Here is a 19675-nt window from a genome sequence, read left to right as displayed (position 1 = left end):
TTAAGTCTGCCTATCATGAGCATGGGATATTTTTCCATTTATATAAATCATTTTTGATTTCTCAAAGTAATGTTCTACAGTTTTATTAATATAAATCTTTTGTTTATTTCACTAGAGTTATCCTAAGTATTTTCTTTTTCAGATCATTTTATTGGGAACTTTACAACTCTTATCACAATCCATCCATCAATTGTGTGTCAAGCACATTTGTACATTTGTTGCCCTCCTCATTCTCAAAACATTTGCTTTCCACCTGAGCCCTTGGAATCAGCTCATTTTCCCCTTTCCACCCCCTCACTTCCTGAGTTATTATTCTTTTATTTCATTTGGATCTCTTGTATTGTCACTCTTTTTATCTCTTATTCTGGGTATTTGAAATTTTCTTTCTTTGTTAAGTTTAAGAGTGGTCTGTCTATTTTGTTAATTCTTCAAAATCCAATTTCTTGTCTAGATTTTTTCCATTCTGGGGGCTTATTTTCCATTTAATTTATTCTTTGCTCTGATCCTTGTGATTTAGTTTCTTCTTTTGCTGGAGGGTTACATTGTTGTCCTTGTTCCAGTTCTTGAAGGTGTTGTGTTGGGGTGTTGATTTTGGATTTCTCCTCTTTTTTCATGTGTGTGTTGATTGCTATAAAGTGGCCTCTGATTACTGATTTTGCTGTGTCCTAAATGTGTGTTTCATTCTTGTTTGTCTCAAGGAATTAAAAAAAAATTTCCTCCGTTATTTGCTGTATTACCCCATCATGTTTTAGTATTATGTTGTTCAATCTCCATGCGCTTGTCTATGTTTAAGTTCATTTTGCTGTTGATTTTTAGTGTTATAACATTGTGGTCTGAGCAGATAGGTTGTAGGATTTCAGAGTTATTAAATTTGTTGAGGCCTGCTTGTTGATTGTTTTGTTGAGCTCTTTGGTGTCTTTATTGAATTTCTTTCTTGATGATCTGTGTTTTCTTGAGAATGACATAGTGGTCTTCTTTTACTATTGTCAAGGTATCTGTGTCCCTTTCCAATTCTGTGAGGACTTGACTGATGTAATTTTGTGGATCTTTCATTGGGTGCATATATGTTTATTATGTCTTTGGGGTTTGTTGTGTCTTCTTGGGTTATTTCCCCCTTGATCATTGTGTAATATCCATTCTTATCTCTTATAACATTGTTTGTCTTGAAGTCTATTTTATCAGAGATTAATATTGTTACAAAAGCTTTCTTTGTTTGCCATTTGCTTGCTGCTATGCTTTTGTCCAGCTTCTGATTTTAAGTCTGCTCATGTTGTGTTTCTGAGATGTGTTTCTTTTCTTTTTCTTTTTTTCAGGGGAGAGCGCGAACGCAGTCCCCCACTACCACAAATTATGCAGTCGAGTTTCCCACATTTGGGGAAATCACAGCGGTCAGCACATCCGGAGTGCAATGGATAAGCCTCGCCCTGGGAAAACCACCTTCGTGATCATGGTATCTCCCCGGCCAGGTAAGTATTGAGATGTGTTTCTTGTAGGCAGCATACTTATGGATTTTGTTTTCTTATCAATTCTGCTACTCTCTGCCTCTTTATTCATGCATTTAGTCCATTAACATTCAGTATGATTTTATATATATATATATATATGCATTTTTATTGTCATTTTGCTTTATATTTGTGCACGTTGTATGTGAATGTGTATGTGTGTTGTATTTAGCTTCTTTGTTCTTCCTGTATTATTTCATTGCTTTGGATGTTGCTCTGTGTGTGTTGGAGTTTGTGAGGAATTGTCTTGTATATTCATTTCAGGTTTGTGAATTGTTGATTTTTTGGCCATAGTACTTCACTGAAATGTTCTTTGGTTGTCTTAGTGGAAGTATTGTTTATGTGAACTCCTTCTTGTATGGGAATACTTTTATTTCTCTGTAATATTCAAGTGATATATATATATTTTTTCCAAGTGATATTTTTGTTGGGCACAAGATTCTAGGTCAACAGTATTTTTCCTTCAGGAATCTATATATGTCACTCTGTATCCTTTTTGCCTGCATGTTTCTGCTGAGAAAAATGAGATAACTCTAATAGCTGACCCTTTGTATGTAACTGTTTTTTCCCCCTCTGGCTGCTCTTATAATTTTTTTCCTTGTCATTGATGTTAGACATCTTGATTCAATATGCCAAGGAGTTTTCCTTTTGGATCTCTCCTGATTGGGCTTATTTTGGTTTCCTGGATAGTTAGCTTTTCATCTTTTATGTATTGAGGAAAGTTTACTCTAGTAATGAAGAGTTTAATGACATCAGTATTTTGTCAGCTGCAGTAATAATTCATTTTTGGATGTTCTAGATTATCTGGATTATTCTCGGGAATGAGGATGATATTGCTAGTCTGAAAATTAAGGTGAATGGTTCTATGATTCTTTGTTGTTGTCTATTTTAATCACTTTCTTAACTGCCTCCAAAATCTTATTCTTACCTATAATGATTGTTGAAACAGTGCAATGGAATAGTCCTTCCTAACTTTCCATTATCATAGGCCTTAGTGATCTTCATCTTCTTATCCATGTCTAGAGCCTTGCTAGATTAGATTTGGATTAGAATTTTCAGGGGCATGACTTCTTTGGCTAGATATGTTGGGAGTTTAAGCAGTGGGGGTATTACAACTAGAGAATCTTGAACAATTCATCTTCAAATGAACAACTTATCCTTCTATAGTATGAAATGCTGAGTAAGACCACACTATAGGCCTGGTCGGAGGGTCCCTGTGGTATAGTGGTTTAAGTGTTGGATTGTTAACCAAAGGGCTAATGGTTGGAACCTACCAGCTGCCACATTCCATGGAGGAAAGATGAGGCTGTTTGCTTCCTTAACGTTTATGATCTTGGGACAATTCAAACGTGGATGGGTTGATGCACTGCACTGCAATTACTGTCCAGTCTTGCCAGTTCCTGTCTCTGCCAGCACTGAGTGAATGGCCTCGCAGGACCTTGACCCAGCCACAGCCAGTGTCATGGTCTCCCAAAAAGGGGTTGAGCCCAGCAGGGATGCCTCCTGGGGTTCTGTGAGCAAGAGGCTACAACAGGAGCCGATGACTCTCATCATGTCTGGTGACAAAGGAATCTCTGCCTTCCTGGAATCTGACAACCTTTCCAAGTGGGTAGGGTCTTCCCATGGAGCAGCTGGCACCATCTGTGAAGACCTGTTGTACAAGTTCTACCTGGATTTCCCTTAGAATGCACCCACAGTGAAGTTCCTCCCCCCTGCTATCACCCCAACATGGACACTCGGGGTGACATCTGCCTGCACATCCTGAAAGACAAGTGGTCCACGCTGTATGATGTCAGGACTATTCCCCTCTCCCTCCAGAGCCTGCTGGGAGAGCCCAACATCAACAGCCCTTTGAACACACATGTTCCCAAACCTGGAAAGAACCCACAGCCCTTAAGAAGAACCTTCAGGAAACCTACTCAAAGCAAGTGTCCAGCCAAGAGCCCTGACCCACCCTGTCCTTGGGTTGTCTTCTCTTCCATAGACATCTGTCCCTCTTCCCCTTAATTTCTGGGTAGAACTCTGTATCCTAAGCTGTGGTGTCATTTTTGTTTTTTAAATTAAGTCTCTATTTGCACCCTTGTGATGACTATGTTAAATAAATAACATTTTCAGTTTGTTTAAAAAAAGATTATGATCTTAGAAATCTTAGAGAACCGTTCTCTATTGTCCTCCAAGCCAAACTGACTGCAATCAAGTCAGTATTGACCCATGGTGACCCAACAGGACAGGGTAGAATTGCCCTGGGAGTTCTGTAAATCTTTGTGGGATTGGAAAGCATCATTTTTCTTCTGAGGAGCTGCTGGTGGTTCAGAAAGCTGAACTCAAGGTTAGCAATCCAGCATGTAACCACGATGCACTTTTTCTTGTCCTACAGGGTCAGCAAGAACTGGATGCCTGTGAATTTGAGGTTTATGACATGATTTACAGTGTTGTAATAATAAAGCTGGAGTTCTGATGGCTGCCAAACATGTGCGCATTAAATTGTCATGAGTTATTAATAATTGAACATTGCCTAACATTTTATTTTTGAAGATTCTTGACACTGACTTAATTGGATAGCAGGCCATAAATCTGCTTTATGCCAGTGCTTTGAGCAGTAGACAATAAAATTGAAGTCTGGGAGCAAACACCTGAGAATGACAGTGTCAGAAAATTATATGATGAAATATTACATCCAGTATGTATTATTAGTAATAATATATTACCCCCACCCAAAATGGAAAGCTATCTATAAAGTTTGTTGTAACTTGAATATGTCCCATATTGGGGGCTACTTAGCACATTTTATATATGCATTCATCTATTGATGGGCATAGAGGTTGTTTCTATATATAATTTACAACCCTCACTTCAAAACAAACCAGGGAGCAAAGAAAGGGGAAGAAAATTGATGACAAATGGAACCACTTAGCAAAATGGACTAATGGAGCATGCAAACCTCAGCCTGCGTTGCCCTGAGACCTGAAGAACTTGATATCACCAAGATACCACTGCCCACTTCTCTGAGAGGGATCACATGAGAGGGTTCTGGATAGAGTGGGCAAAAAATGTGGAACCAAACTGAAAAGCAGGAACAAGACCAGTCTTACTGTTTGGATAGAAACTGACAGAATTCCTGAGAATTCCTGACAGAATTCCCTTAGTCACCCTTCAGACCTAGAACTCAATTTTCATTGAAACCATATAGAGGTCTATATGGGGAACAGAAGAAAGAGTTTTCTACTCCCGTAATGTGTCACCGTCTTAAGAACTCACAGGGCAGTTCTAACCTGTCCAACAGGTTTGCTCTGAGTTGGCATCAACCTGATGGCAATGGGTTCGGTTTGATTATACGGTGAACAATTATTACACTAGGGAGGTATGCACTACTTAGATTTTAAATCCAACGGACAGCATTTACCCGAGGACAAGATTTAGAAGACAGGATGAAGTAGGAAAGAGCAATAATGGCAATGGGAAATACGGGGATAAGTGATATTACATTGTGGAGATTGCAATTAATGACATGAAACAAACTGTGTATGAATTGTTGAATGGAAAACTAGTTTGCCTTGTAAAATTTCACCCAATTTATAGTAAACACTTTTAGAAATGAAAAAGAGGCTGGGTGAACTTGGGGGGAAAACAACTTTATTGAGATATCGTTACATATAATAAATTAAAGACACATAGTTCCATTTCTTTTGACAAATGGAAACACTAGATTAACGATGTCTACTCTCAAGGTAAATAATACTTCCATTACCCCCCAAAGCTCATTCATGTCCCTTTGTAATCAATATTTTGCTCTTGTCTCTAACCACAATCATTCTCCTGATTTCTATCGCTCTACTTGGTCTTTGTCGGAAGTTTGTAATCATATAGTAAGTGTTTTTTTGTGTGTGTTGGTCTCCTTTTACTTAGCACAATACTTTCTGAGATTCATCCATGCTGGGTGTATTAGTAGTGCTCATCTGTTGGTAAGTGGGAGTCTCAGCAGGTATGGTGTGGGAATATTGTCTCAAGACCCCCAAAAGAGGACATTTGTGGTGTTGAACATCTGGGTAGTTCCCAACTTTGTAGTAATGCAAATAAATCTGCCTCGGACATATTTATCAAAGTGTATGTGGATGCATGGATTGAATTATGCCCTCTCTCCTCCAAAATATGTGTTATAACCTCTATGCCTGTGGTTGTAATTCCATCTGTGAACATGTTGCCTTTGTTATGCTTTGAGGTGTGTAGGGTTTATCTTGAGTCAATCTCTTTCAAGTTATAAAAAATGATTAAACAACAGATCAGAAGGAGATATGGGGTGAGATAGATGCCAGGATTCATGGAGCTCTTCAAGAAATCAGGAAGCAGTAGCTGAGGAGCCAAGGACATTCCTCCAGGCCTGACCGAGAGAAAGCCTTCTTCTAGATGAGAGGCTGCACTCTGAATTCAATCCCAAGCTTCCCAAACTGAGAAAATAAATTTCTGTGCCTTATTTCTATCATAGCTACATTAGATAACTAAGTCAATGTGCTTGCATTTTTCTTGGACAAAATGCCTGTTAAGTAAGTGAATGTCGTGGTTACATCGTGAACATGTGTTTAACTTTGTAGGAAGTGGTTGAATTGTTTTTACAAATGTGTCCCAGCCTGTAGTTTGCCTTTTCATTTTCTTAATGGAGTGACATTTTCTAATTGTGATAGTGTCCAATTTATGAGCTTTTTGCCCTTTTATGTTCATGTTATCTGGTCCTATAGAAGAAATATTTTTATAAGTTAAGTGAGGTTACAAAGATTTTCTTCTGTTTTCTTTTAGAATTGTAGAACATTAGTTTTTGTTTAGTTCTGGTGTTGGGCTGGGTTGACTAGAGACACTCCTATATGTATAAGGAAGAGATTTATATCAAGAAGTAATTATTTCTTAAGAAAACACTCCAACCCAGTCCATCTGAAGTCCATAAGTCCAATACTAGTCCATAAGTACCTCTTAAGACTCACACAGCCACATGCAGTGATGTAGACTGCAGGAAGATCGTGGACTGGTAGGTGCAAAGCCACATGGATCGAAGGTCAGTGGAAGCATGCCAGGGCTCTCGCGGCTCTCAGGGTCAGACAGCATGAAGGTGAAGGCAGAGAGAGAGAAGGGGGTTCCCAGGACCCTCCTACGAGAAGACCATACCCACGGAGGTGTTATCAGGCTGATTGACAGAATGGATACCACCGCTACACTTTTTGTGAGTGTGTTTATAATATTTATTTATTCATCTAATAAAATTCGTTATACTTTTCATGAAATACTACATTTTTATTCCCTTGCGTTTATAACTTCTTTTTTATTTTAAATTAAAAGATCATTTTATTGAGGGCTCTTATTACAATCCAAACATTAATTGTACCAGGCATATTTTTACATATGTTGACATCATTGTTTTCTAGACGTTTACTTTCTATTGAGCCCTTGGTATCAGCTCTTCTTCCCACACTCCCTGCCCTTGTGACCCCTTGATAAAGTATGAAATGTTATTATTTTCATATCTTACTCCGACTGCTGTCTCCCTTCCCCCATGGTTTCTGTTGTTCATCCTCCTGGAGGGTGGTCGTGGTTATGTGTCAATCATTGCGATCAGTTCCCCCTTCCTCCCATCCTCTCCCCACCTTTCCACTACCCTTCTGGCATTGCTATTCCCATTCCTGTTCCTGGATTCCATGTGTCGGGAGCTCTTATCTCTTATCTGTACCTGTGTACATGCTCTGGTCTTGTCTGAAGTGAGAAGCAGCACTTGAGTCATGATAGTGGGGGGTGAGGAAGCCTCAAGGAACCAGAGGAATATTGTGTGTTTCACTGGTGTTTTACTGCACCCTGGTTGACTCATCCCTTCCCTGTGACCCATCTATGGGGAGATGTCCCATTGTTTAGATGGACTTTGAGTCTCTGCTCTGACCCCCTTGTTCTCAACAATATGGTTTTTTGATTTTGTTTGTTTGTTATGTGTCTTCTGATGCCTGCTACCAAGTCCCAATGACACCTCGTGATCACACTGGCTGGTGTGCTTCTTCCATTTGGGCTTGCTGATTTTCAGCTAGATGGCCGCTTGTGTATCTTCAAGCCTTTAAGATCCCAGATGTAATATCTTTTTATAGCCAGGCACCATCTGATTTCTTCACCACATTTGCTTATGCATCCATTTGTTTTCAGCGATTGTGCTACACCCCTACACTTTTAAACATCTCCAACTTGACATAAAATTGTGTATCAGCTTTCTAATACATTCAAATTAATTTTACAACTTAATAAATAATATATTTTTAGATAATTTTTATACTTATAGAAAAATTCCAGAAAGTACAAAGAGTTCCAATATATCTCCTAACTCCTATTAACAGTTCCAATATATCTCCTATTAACAGCCTCGCATTTTGGGGTACATTTACTACAATGGATGAACAAATATTAATACACTGTTATTCACTAAAGTATATATTTACACCGCTTGTCTGTCCGATGGTCTTGTGGGTTGTGAGCAATAATGTACCAGTTTTTATTTGAATTGTCCATGTTTAAGTATAATCCATTTTGTTATAGATTTGACATTGTGTATTTTGAATGTTGCCCAAAGTTCAAACAAGAGTGTGAAACATTAATTACTATTTGAGCCCTGCTTAAAGTAGACTGACCTTTCCAGTTTTTTCTATAATTGTCTAAGTTTGACAAGGACTGTAGATGTCAATAAAATGAATTATACAATTATTCTTTTATATACTCAACACGTACTTACTGTGTTTTATGAAGGCTTTGTGTAGGCTGTCAAGTATCTTAACAATTATAGTCCACCTTCATGTAATACATAATTAATATTCTTAGAAGAAATTCATATAAAGATCACTTGGTCTGGTGTTTGGATGATTTTATGTCACCTTGTATTTATGGAGGGGTGGAGTCCAACCGATTGGTCAGGTCTCAGCATGATGATGCCTCCTGGGAGATGTGGCCTTTTTATAGGGAAGAAGCTGAAAACTACACTCTCTGCCCCCTCACCTTCCTGTTTGCTGGGACTCTGCCTGCATCCAGTGGCAGCCCCATGTGAGCCACCTACCCTGATAGCTGTTGGTGCCCTGACACATTTCCACCGACTTTGGGTCCACATGACTCTGCACCCACCAGCCTGTGCTCTTCCTGCTTCACATTTCTGTGTCATCAGCCTTTGGCTATGTGAGTTTGAATAGGATCCTGGCTTACATCGGACTTATGGACTTGAATTGGGGATGGCTTGAATGGCTGGTTGGGGATAACTTATTAATGTCATATTACTTCTTGATAGAAAGCTCTTTGTTATACATATATGAACACCACTGGATTTGTTTGTCTAGACAGCTTAGCCTAACACCTGGGGAAATGATGGAACAAGTTTAGTTGATGGATGGATGCTTTGTTGGCTAGCTTCCTAATAAAAATAAGTTTTTGGTAATTAATTGGAGTCCAGGGCAAGCACTCAATATTTGGACAAATAATATGGTAGTGGCCTGTGTCTGGATTATGCTGCCCGAATATAAAATACTAGTAGGGTTACCCATAGTGTAAATGTCTCAATGGATATTCCAGAGTAAGATTATAGAGAAGGAAAAAGTGATCTACTGCTTAGAGATTGGCCACTGAAAACCTTATAAATATAAATAAATCATTATCTGGCACACTGCTGGAAATGAGCCCCTAGAGTTGGAAGGCACTCAAAATACAACTGGGAAGAGTTGCCTCCACCAAGGAGAGTCACCTCTAACGGTGTAAATGGAGCAAAGCTATCAGGATCTTGATTAGCTGATGGGGTATGACTCAAGGTGGGAAGAATCAGCTGCAAACATTCATTAAACAATCAGAACACGAAATGCATGAAGTATGTTTGAAGTATGTATCTAGGGAAATTGTGATTCATCACACGCAAAAATGAGCACCAATGAACTGGTATTGGCCATTTTGAATTGGAAAATCACATTGTAGCAAGAATGACAAAATAAAGACGAATAGCTTCATATTTATCATTGCAAAGAACATTGCATGAGCTATCTTGAAGAACAATGCTAATTGTGATGGGACAATATATATATATATATATATATATATATATATATATATATATATATATATATATATAAATGACTGAAAGGAAGACAAGTTAATTCAGCAATTGTTCAAATTTATGTACCAACCATTTCGGCCAATGGTGAAGAAACTGAAGAATTCTACCAAGTTCTTAAGTCTAAAACTGATCAAACATGCATTGATTGAAAAAAACCAATGGCCAACATCTTGCTCAATGAGGAATACTGAAAGCATCCCTCTCCAGTGATTGGGAACTAGGCCAGGATGCTTCTTTCATCAGTGGGGTAGTTACATAATTTCATGTCAACCTGAAGATAAATAAAGGTGTAGGAGTGGTATTCAACCTGTCAATCAGGTCACAGACTGATGGTACCTATTTGTGGGTGTGGACTTTTCATAAGGAGGGCCCTGGGAGCTTCCCATCTCTCTGCCTTTACCTTTCTGCTAGCTGACCCTGATTGCTGTCAGAGTCCTGTGATGCAGCCACCGCCATTAGATCCATAAGACGTTGCACCCAACAACCTGTGATATTCCAGCATTCTGAGTCATTGCTTGTGATTGTGTGAGTTTGAAGCAGGATTTATGGACGATTATCAGACGTATGGACTTGAGTTGGACTGGGCTGGGATATTTTCTCCATATATAATTACTTCTTGATGTAAAGCTATTTCTTGTGCAAATATAGTGTAACTGGATTTGTTTCTCTCTTCAACCCGGCCTAATACAGCCACTTTTATTCAACATTGTGTTGGAAGTCCTAGCTAGAAAAATTAGACAATGGAAAGATATCAAAAGAACCCAAGTGGGCAAAGAAGTGGAACTCTCACTATTTACAGATAATATGAAGAAACCCCAAAAGACTCAACCAAAAAGTTTGTTTCAAACTATTGAAATATTTGGCAACATGGCAGGATACAACATTAACAAACAGTAATAAATCTGATTCCTATATACTAATGAAGAGAGCTCTGATAAAGACAACAAAACAATAACGTTTACAATAATAATTAGAGATAAAGCTAACCAGAGAACAAAAGTTGTGTACAAAGAAAGCAATAAAACTGTGTTACAAGACGCTATAAGAGACACACACAAGGAGGAGAATATATCATGTCCACTTACAAGAAGGCTTAATATTGTGAAAATGTCAACACTACCAAAAGCAATCTATAAATGCAACAAAATTATGATCGAAATCCCAACTGAATCCTTTAAAGAAATGGAAAAAATAATCACTAACTGCATATTGAAGAGAACTAGAGCAAGCAAAGAACTCAAGAAGAAAAAAGTAGGAGAACTTGCATTACCTGACCTCAAAGCATATTACACAGTCAGAGTAATCCAAATAGCTGATACTGATAAAATGATGGCTACATAGACTAATGGAGCACAATAGAAAACCCAAGAGGCAATTCCTTCACCTACAGACAAGGAGTATCATTTTTGACATCAGGTGGATCTTGACTCAAATAGGGAATACCAGCAAAAAAATATTTACTTGTGTTTTATTTCTAATGCAAAGGCATCCGATTGTGTAGATCATTAAACAAACAAAAACAACTATATAGCATTAAACAGAATGAGAATTGCAGAACACGTAATGATGTTCATGAAGAACCTGTACATGCATCAAGAGGCAGTCATTTGAACAGAACCAGGAAAGGGTTGTATCCTCGCACCATATTTATTAATATATATGCTGAACAAATCATCTGAGAAGTTGGACTACGAGGGTGTACCCGCCCCCCCAAACAGAAAAAAAGCTCCACTGAGCAGGGCTTTCATTGTAAGCACTTTTCCCGCCAGGTGAGCATGGAGAAACTTGTTTTGAGTTAGTGCACCCAGTGGCATCACCTGGGAAGGTTCTCTCTGGCCACAGTGAATTTTTTCGTGAAAGCAGTTTTGCTCAAACCTCGATTTTTGTGATGGCTGATTTAAGAGAATAGAAAGCAGCTGTGAAATTTTGTTTCCTGCTCGGGGAAAATGCAGCAGAAACTGTTGTGATGTTGAACACAGCTTGTAAGGACAGATCTGTGGGGAAAATTCAAGTGTACTAGTGTTTTTCTAATTTCAAAAATAGTGAAATGTTGTTTGACGTCATTCTGGAGGTCCATCAACTTCCCAAACAGTTGAAAATGTGGACAAAATTTGTGCACTTGTGCTCAAAGACCGACGATGGACCATTGAGATGGGGAAAGTATCTGGACTATCTTTGAGGTCGTTTCAGTGAATTTTAATGGAAGGATCACTGCAAATTTTGTCCCTCAGGTTCTGACTGACCAGGAAAAAGAGCATCAAGTGGAAACATGCCTTTCTTTGAAAAATCAGCTTGGGAGCGACCCAGATTTTTTCCCAAATTCATTACTAGTGATGAGACATGGTGCTATTCTTATGACTCCAAAAACAAACATCAATCAAGCCAGTGGAAGAAGTCATTGGTTATCTTGACCCCCAAAAGCTCATCAAGTGAAATCAAAGATCAAGACAATGCTCTTTTTTTTTTGTTTTTTTTTATGTGAAGGGGATAGTGCATTTGGAGTTCATTCCACCAGGTCAGACTGCTAATCAGCTTTCTATTTAGACGTTCTGAGAAGATTGCGGAACAATGTGTGACAAAAAAAGGCCTGATTTGTGGCAGACAGAGGACTGGCTTTGCTGTGGATTGTGGCCACCACAACAATGCACCTGCTCACATCTCAGTGACCAGTTTGGGCAAAAACCAGCATGCTTTTCTTGCCCCATGCACCTTACTCACCTGAGCTCACTCTGTGTGACTTCTTTTTGTTTCTGCAAATGAAGAGGGACAAGAAAGCACAGCGATTTGATTATGTAGAAGAAGTAAAGGAAAAAAGAGGGAAATGCTCTCAGCTACTCAAACAGATAAGTTTGAAAAATGTTTCCAGGTATGGAATTGCAGATTTGGCATGTGTATTGAGTGTAATGGAGAATACTTTGAAGGTGATAGGTTGTTGTATAAAAAAATTTAAATACATAGCTATGAAAAAATATTCCTTTTGGGGGTACCCCCTCTTATATGAGGAAAAATGAGACATTAGGATTATAGGGAGGCTTATTAACAACCTGCGATTTGCAGATGACACAACCTTGCATGCTGAAAGTGAGGAAGACTTGAAACACTTGCTGATAAAGACCAAGGATGGCAGCCTTCAGTATGTATTGCAACTCAATGCAAAGAGAACTAAAATCTCCACAACCGGACCAATAGGTAACATCATGACAGATGGAGAAAAGATTGGAGTAATCAAGGATTTTTATCTTACTTGGATTCAAAATCAATGCTCATGGAAGCAGCAGCCAAGAGATCCAATGATATTGCATTAGGGAAATCTGCTGCACAAGACCTCCTCAACATGTTGAAAACCAAGGATGTTACTTTGAGGACTAAGGAGCTCCTGAGCCATGCCATGGTCTTGTCAATGGCTTCATGTGCATGTGAGAGTTGAAAGTGAATAAGGATGAGCAAAGACGAATTGGTGCAGTTGAGTTACAGTGCTGGTGAAAATATTGAAGGTACCATGGGCTTGCAAAAGAAAAAACAAATCTGTCTTAGAAGAACTACAGCCAGAATGCTTAGAATCAAGGATGGTGACACCATTTCTCATGTACTTGGGACATGGTTTCAATCCCTGAAAAGGACATCATGCTCGGTAAAGTAGAGGAGCAGCAAAGAAGAGGAAGACCCGCAACAAGATGGGTTGACTCCTTGGCTACAAGAATGGGTTCAAACATAACAACAATTGTGGGCCTGGGTGGTGTTCTATCCTGTTGGATATAGTCAGAACTGCTGTGAGTCAGAACTGACTCTGTGACACCTAAGAACAACAGCAGTCAACTGATGTTTGATAGAAGACAAAAAATAAAAGAAATGAGAAAGGGACAGCCTCTTCAACAAACAGTGCTGGCAAAATTGGATCTCAATCTGCAGAAGAATTAAACTAGATTCATACCTCACCCCATGTGCAAAGAGAGACTCAAGATGGATCAAAACCCTGAATGTAAATCCCAGAGTTATTAAGATCATCAAAGAAAAAAGAGGAATAAATTTAAGGGTCCTACTGTAGGATATAGATATATGATCAGATACAATGGAGGGCGCACACACAGTGAAAAGCAAAATAGATGACTGGGACGTACTAAAACTAAGACATTTATGTGTATCACACTGGGGGGGGGAGCCCCCACTTCCATCGAGTGGATTCCAACACGTATTAACCTTATCCCCTGTGGGTTTCAGAGAGTGTAACTCTTTCCAGGAGTAGAAAGCCACATCGTTCTCCTGTGGAGCAGTTGGTGGTTTCAAACTGCTGAGCTTGTGGTTAAGCAACCCAATTGTGTAACCACTATGTCACCACGGCTTCTCTTGTGCATCAGAAGATTTCACCAAAAGAATATAAAGAGAGTTTATGGACTGGGCAAAATAATCTTTAGTAATGACACAATGGACAAGGGCTAATCTATAAAATTTACTGAAAATACTGCAATACTTTAATAGGAAGCAAGCAACAAACAAACAAACAATCACCAAAAATGACATTCAAATGACAAAAGCACATGAAAAAAACCCTAAAAACTACCTGTTAGGAAATGCAAATCAATGCAGTGATGAGATACCACTTTATACAAACAATCACCCATTTGGAAAACAAAACCAAAAAAGCCCGAAAACAACAAATGCTGGAAAGAGTGCAGAGGGAGTGGAACTCTCATATACTGCTGGTGGGCAAACATGTACAACCATTGTGGAAAGTGATATGGCACAAATTAAAACAACCGGGAATGGAAATCCCTTATGATTCAGCAATACTTCTCCTGGGCACATAACTAAACCAGTAAGAGAGAAAACACCAACAAAGATATGCACTCTCTGGGGGAAGTGCAGAGTGGAGACCCAAGGCCCAAGTGTCGGCCAATGGAGATCCCCTCATAGAGGGGTTTAGGAGAGGAGATGGGTTAATTAGGGTGCGAGGTAGTACCGATGAAGAACACAGCTTTCCCCCAGATCCTGGATGCTTCCTCCCCCCAACTACCATGATCCGAATTCTACCTTGCAGGGCTGGATAGGGCAGAGGCTGTACACTGGTACATATGAGGGCTTGGAGGTACAGGGAATCCAGGGTGGATGATACCTTCAGGACCAAGGGTGTGAGGGGCGATGCTGGGAGAGTGGAGGGTGAGTGGGTTGGAAGAGGGGAACTGATTACAAGGATCCACATGTGACCTCTTCCCTGGGAGAGGGACAGCAGAGAAGGGGGGAAGGGAGACTCCGGATAGGGCAAGATATGACAAAATAATGATGTATAAATTACCAAGGGCACATGAGGGAGGGGGGAAAGGGGAGGGAGGGGAAAAAAAAAGAGGACCTGATGCAAGGGGCTTAAGTGGAGAGCAAATGCTTTGAGAATGATTGGGGCAGGGAATGTATGGATGTGCTTTATACAATGGATGTATGTATATGTATGGATGGTGATAAGAGTTGTATGGGTCCCTAATAAAATGTAAAAAAAGAAAAGAGGAGAAAAAAATGATTAGGGCAGGGACTGTACAGATGTGCTTTATACAATTGATGTATGTATATGTATGAACTGTGATAAGAATTGTATGAGCCCCTAATAAATTGTTAAAAATTTTTTAAAAATTAAAAAAAAAGATTAAAAAAAGAAGAAAATGATTAGGGCAAAGAATGTACAGATGTGTTTTATACAATTGATGTAGGTATATGTATGGATTGTGATAAGAGTTGTATGAGCCCCTAATAAAATGTTTTTAATAAAAAAAAAAAGATATGCACTCTCATGCTCAGGGCAGCACTGTTCCCAATAGCAAGCAGTTGGCAGCAGCCCCTCAATCCAGCACTAGAAGAATGGTTAAAGACATTTTGACACGTACACAGTGCTTGTCTGGGTGGACTAGAGAAACACATCCAGAGATACTCATATAGGTGTAAGGGAGAACTTTATTTCAAGAAGTAATTATGCATGGGCCAGCCCCAGTCTCAGCTACATGGACCCTCTCCTCAGAAGAATGCACTACAACTCAGGGAGAAGGGTGGGTCTGTTCAGAACACACTAAGCAAACTAAGTAGGAAGGAGAGAGAGAGAGAGAGAGAGAGAGAGAGAGAGAGAGAGAGAGAGAGAGAGAGAGAGAGAGAGAGAGAACTGCATCCTGGCCTACCAAGCCCCAAATACAATATTTCTGTTCGGAGCAGCCAATGCACAGAGAAGACCTCAGGGCCGGCCCCAGCATTAACCATGGCCCTCACTGACCCATAACACTATGGGAACAACACTGCAAACACAGTGTGGGTACTGTGTCCAACCTGACCCCACCACAGTGGTGCAAACCATGACAGGAGTGCAACAGAGCAGCAAGGGGGTGGGGCCGAAGCAAGTCCCCATGGAATGCCAAAAGTAGACTTCAGGGACAGGGCTTGGCATCTCATCAGACTCGATTGGAAAAGATTCATAAAGTTCAACAGGCAGACCTGGAACAATGCATAGACTTTTCCTGTTTTGTGTGTTTTTTTTTTCATGTGCATCTATATAAGATAGGCAAGATAAATAATCCCATGGAGAAAACAATGGGACTGATGGTTCCAGGGGGAAATGGGAGGGGGGAAGGAGGGAGCCAACAAATCCAGGGACAAGGGAACAAGTGATCTAAAATTGATGACAAGGAGGGCGTAGAATGCCTGGAGGGGCTTGATCAAGTGCAATGTAGCCAAGAGGAATTACTGAAAGCCCCAACGAAGGTCAAACATGATAGTTCATGATAGTGGAACAAAAGGAAAGTAAAAAGAAATAAGAGGAAAGAAGTAGGAGGCAAAGGGCATTTATAGAGGTATAAATACAGGCACGTACATATGTAAATATGTTTATATATAGCAATAGGGACATAGATCTGTGTACATATATCTAAAACATTAAGGCAGCAGATGGACACTGGGACTCTACACAAGTACTCCCTCAACGCAAGAACACTTTGTTCTAATAACCTGGCATTCTGTGATGCTCACCTTCCTGACACGATCACTGAAGACAAAATGAATGTGTAAACAAATGTGGTGAAGAAAGGTGATGGTGCCCAGCTATCAAAAGATAACACATCTGGGGTCTTAAACAAGCAGCTATCTAATTGGGAAGCAACAAAACCCACATTTAGGGTCTAAACACCTTCTGAAGTCATTTTTTCCCCTCATCGCTCCACTAAGAGTTCTGAGCTCTTTGGCTGACACCACATCAAAATGACACTTTAAGCATCCTCAGGGGATTCAGGTCTTGTTCTTTTTAAATGTTCTTTGAGCTTGGTACAAACAGAAATCCGAAGGGGGAAAATCAGGGCTGTACGGTAAGAGGAGGTCAGGTTTCTCAATGGAATTCTCCTAGGGCAGCCCTTACCACACTCAAAGAACTAGCAGGTGCATTGTCAGGGGGCTGTGTGGTAGTGGGTAGAGAGGTGGTAGTGAGGAGAATCCCTGGTCTCTTCCCTTTAGAATGCAGATTTTAATAAAATGTATTCATAAGACGTCTCTATGATTGTCCTGTGTTCTTTGAGAAAATCTATCATGATTACCGCTCTGAAATTAAGGGGGATGTGGGGGATAAGCAAAAAGCAGCTGACACAACCTTAGAGCAGATCTCTCTGCCTCAGATTTAACTGGCCCCGAAGATCGTCTCAGAACCCAGTGGATCTTGTTTGCTGGATCCTATTGGTAAATCCAAGACTTGTCCCCAGTTGTCATTTGTTCCATAAAATTATCTCCCCTTAGCTTCAATCTTGCTTTTAAAACTAGGGGAAAGATTAGCTTGTTGAGCTACCTGATGCTGTGCACCACCACCCTCTTCATATCTTTTTTTTTCCTTTTGGAAGGTACCCTAAAAAGAGAAGAAACATAAATGTTTTACTGAGAGAAACTTGTCTGCAACCCTGATTGCAGGTTTTCTTGGGGAAAAAACCCATGCATGTGTGAACTGGGATTCGAGCAACAATGCTTTCTGACTCACCCTCCTACTGTGTATGGTTTCCAACAGTTACCTGCACGTAGCAGTGTGCATTTAAGTCTCCACAATGTTTGCCCATCCCTACTTTAAACACACTTTTCATTGTAATTAGGTGAAGGCTTGCAGCACAGATCATGCGTTTTACAGTCAACGATTCGTATGCATTTTGTTTCAGCTCATCCATTGCGATGGTATCAATGTACTCACTTCTTCCTTGTGTTTCCTGTTTCCTTCCTCTGTATTTCCTAACCTCTGAAGTTTGTTCTTGGGTAAATACTGCCCTTGATCTTAACTGGTGGATTATTCTCATACAGGGGTCAGTTCAGTTTCAGACCTGAAGGGGCTATAGTCTTGGTGATCCGATCAGTCTCTATCAGACCAGTCAATCTGAACTCTTTGATGCTTTTCAGTCTTATTCCATCTTATTCCTCCACTCTACCCAGGACTTCCTAGCGTGGTCCTTTTCTGAGTAGTTGGTAGTTGTGTCTGAACACCATCTAGTTCTGGTCAAGGGTTGTGGAGCGTGATGTTTGTGGTCCATCGGTCCTGTGGACTAATAATTTCTACGTGTCTTTTTGATTTTCATCACTCTTCTTCCCTCTGGATAGGGACAGGCTAATGGTTGCACTTCAGATGGCTGCGTCAGAACTTTTAGATGCCAATTTCTACTCACCTAAGTAAGCAGCATCACATTGTCCGTTGTCCCTGATGGTCCCTGAGACCATGTTCTTAAGCCCCCAGTAAATCAGTCCCTCAAGGTGTTTGGTTATGTCTAATAAGTTTTCATCGATTTACCTCCTGTGTACTTCGCGATATTCATGGATATATTTGCAGCAAAGGTAAATGCATATGATTCGCTGCTGCAGCCCTTTCTGGGCGTGCGCTGCTCTCCAGTCCACTCGTCTGTCCGCCGGTCCATCGGTCCTCTCCACACAACCACCCCTAGTCTTCAGAATAGCAAACTGAGACCCTGCCTATGGCCTGAGCCTGGAGGTGCAGCAGAAGATTGAGAACACACCCTGACCCAGTACCGCAAGGATGTGGGCCGACCTCAGGCTGGCCCGAAGCATTTCCAGAACTGGCTCAAGGATGGCACCGTGCTCTGTGAGCTCGTTGATGTGCTGTACCTGCGGGCCAGGCCCCCGGGGAAGAAGACCCAGGCCGCCACCATGGCCTTCAGGCTGAGCTTCCAGTTCCTGCCTGCAGCCGAGCGCTAGGGCATCAACACCACCGATGTCTTGCAGACTGTGGACCCCTGGGAAGCAGAGGACACGGCCTGTGTACAACGGACACGGATGAATCTGGCAGTAACCTGGGACAATGGGCTCTTTTCCAGGGACCCCAACTGCTTTCCTAAGAAATCCAAGGAGAACCCGTGGAACTTCTCGGACAACCGGCTGCAAGAGGGCAAGAATGTGATAGGGTTGCAGATGGGCACCAACCGCGGGCCATCTCAGGCAGGCACGACTGGCTATGGGATACCACGCCAGATCCTCTGAGCATGTCCCAACTGGCCCTCTGTGAATGGTTAATATATAGAAATATTTTGTGTTCATCAGTGACATCCCTGAGGGCTCCCAGAGCCCTCTGCCAGGGTTGGAAACTAGCCTGGCCTGTCTCCTCTGGAGGTGCCCAGTGATGGCCTCTCCCCATACTTACTAATACATTTCCACCCCTGCCCCATGTGCACCCAAACTGGACCAGCTGGCCTCTTCTTTTCTCCTTGGACCAAAATGGGGGGGGGGGGGGTACCCAGCCCCAGTTCCTTTTCTCTCTCCCACCGGGCTTTATGCCCTCACTGCATTCCTGGACTGGGGATCCCGGTCTTCTGATGCTGTGCTGGCCTGCCTTCCACCAGCTGTGGCCACAAGAGGTCTCATTGAAAGGGAGGGACCTGTGGCGGCTGCCACACCAGCCACAGCTGGACCATGTTTCCCGTGCCTCTAGGGCAGCCTTCTGTAGCAGTAGGCCTTGAGGCTTCTTCTTTTCCATTCCCCTTGCTGTGGCTATGGGGTGGTGGTGAGAGGGGACAGGGGAAGGAGGGCTGCCCAACGTGTGGTCTGGGCCTTGAGGAATGTGGGTTTG

General features: G+C 41.1%; 1 non-coding gene and 1 pseudogene across 1 annotated transcript; one reads left to right on the top strand and one right to left on the bottom strand.

Moving 5' to 3' along the window:
- Positions 1 to 1310: 1310 nt before the first annotated feature.
- On the bottom strand, positions 1311 to 1474 carry LOC142455843 (U1 spliceosomal RNA). The gene has a single exon (XR_012785958.1). It is a non-coding gene; the product is annotated as a U1 spliceosomal RNA (small nuclear RNA).
- A 1756-nt stretch (positions 1475 to 3230) lies between these two features.
- Positions 3231 to 19089, top strand: LOC142455361 (transgelin-2 pseudogene; annotated as a pseudogene).
- The last annotated feature ends 586 nt before the right edge of the window (positions 19090 to 19675 follow it).

Source organism: Tenrec ecaudatus, chromosome 8 (assembly GCF_050624435.1).
Source record: "Tenrec ecaudatus isolate mTenEca1 chromosome 8, mTenEca1.hap1, whole genome shotgun sequence".
Taxonomy (NCBI): domain Eukaryota; kingdom Metazoa; phylum Chordata; class Mammalia; order Afrosoricida; family Tenrecidae; genus Tenrec; species Tenrec ecaudatus.
Note: the sequence above shows the minus strand (reverse complement) of the source record. Positions and strands in the feature narration are given on the sequence as shown.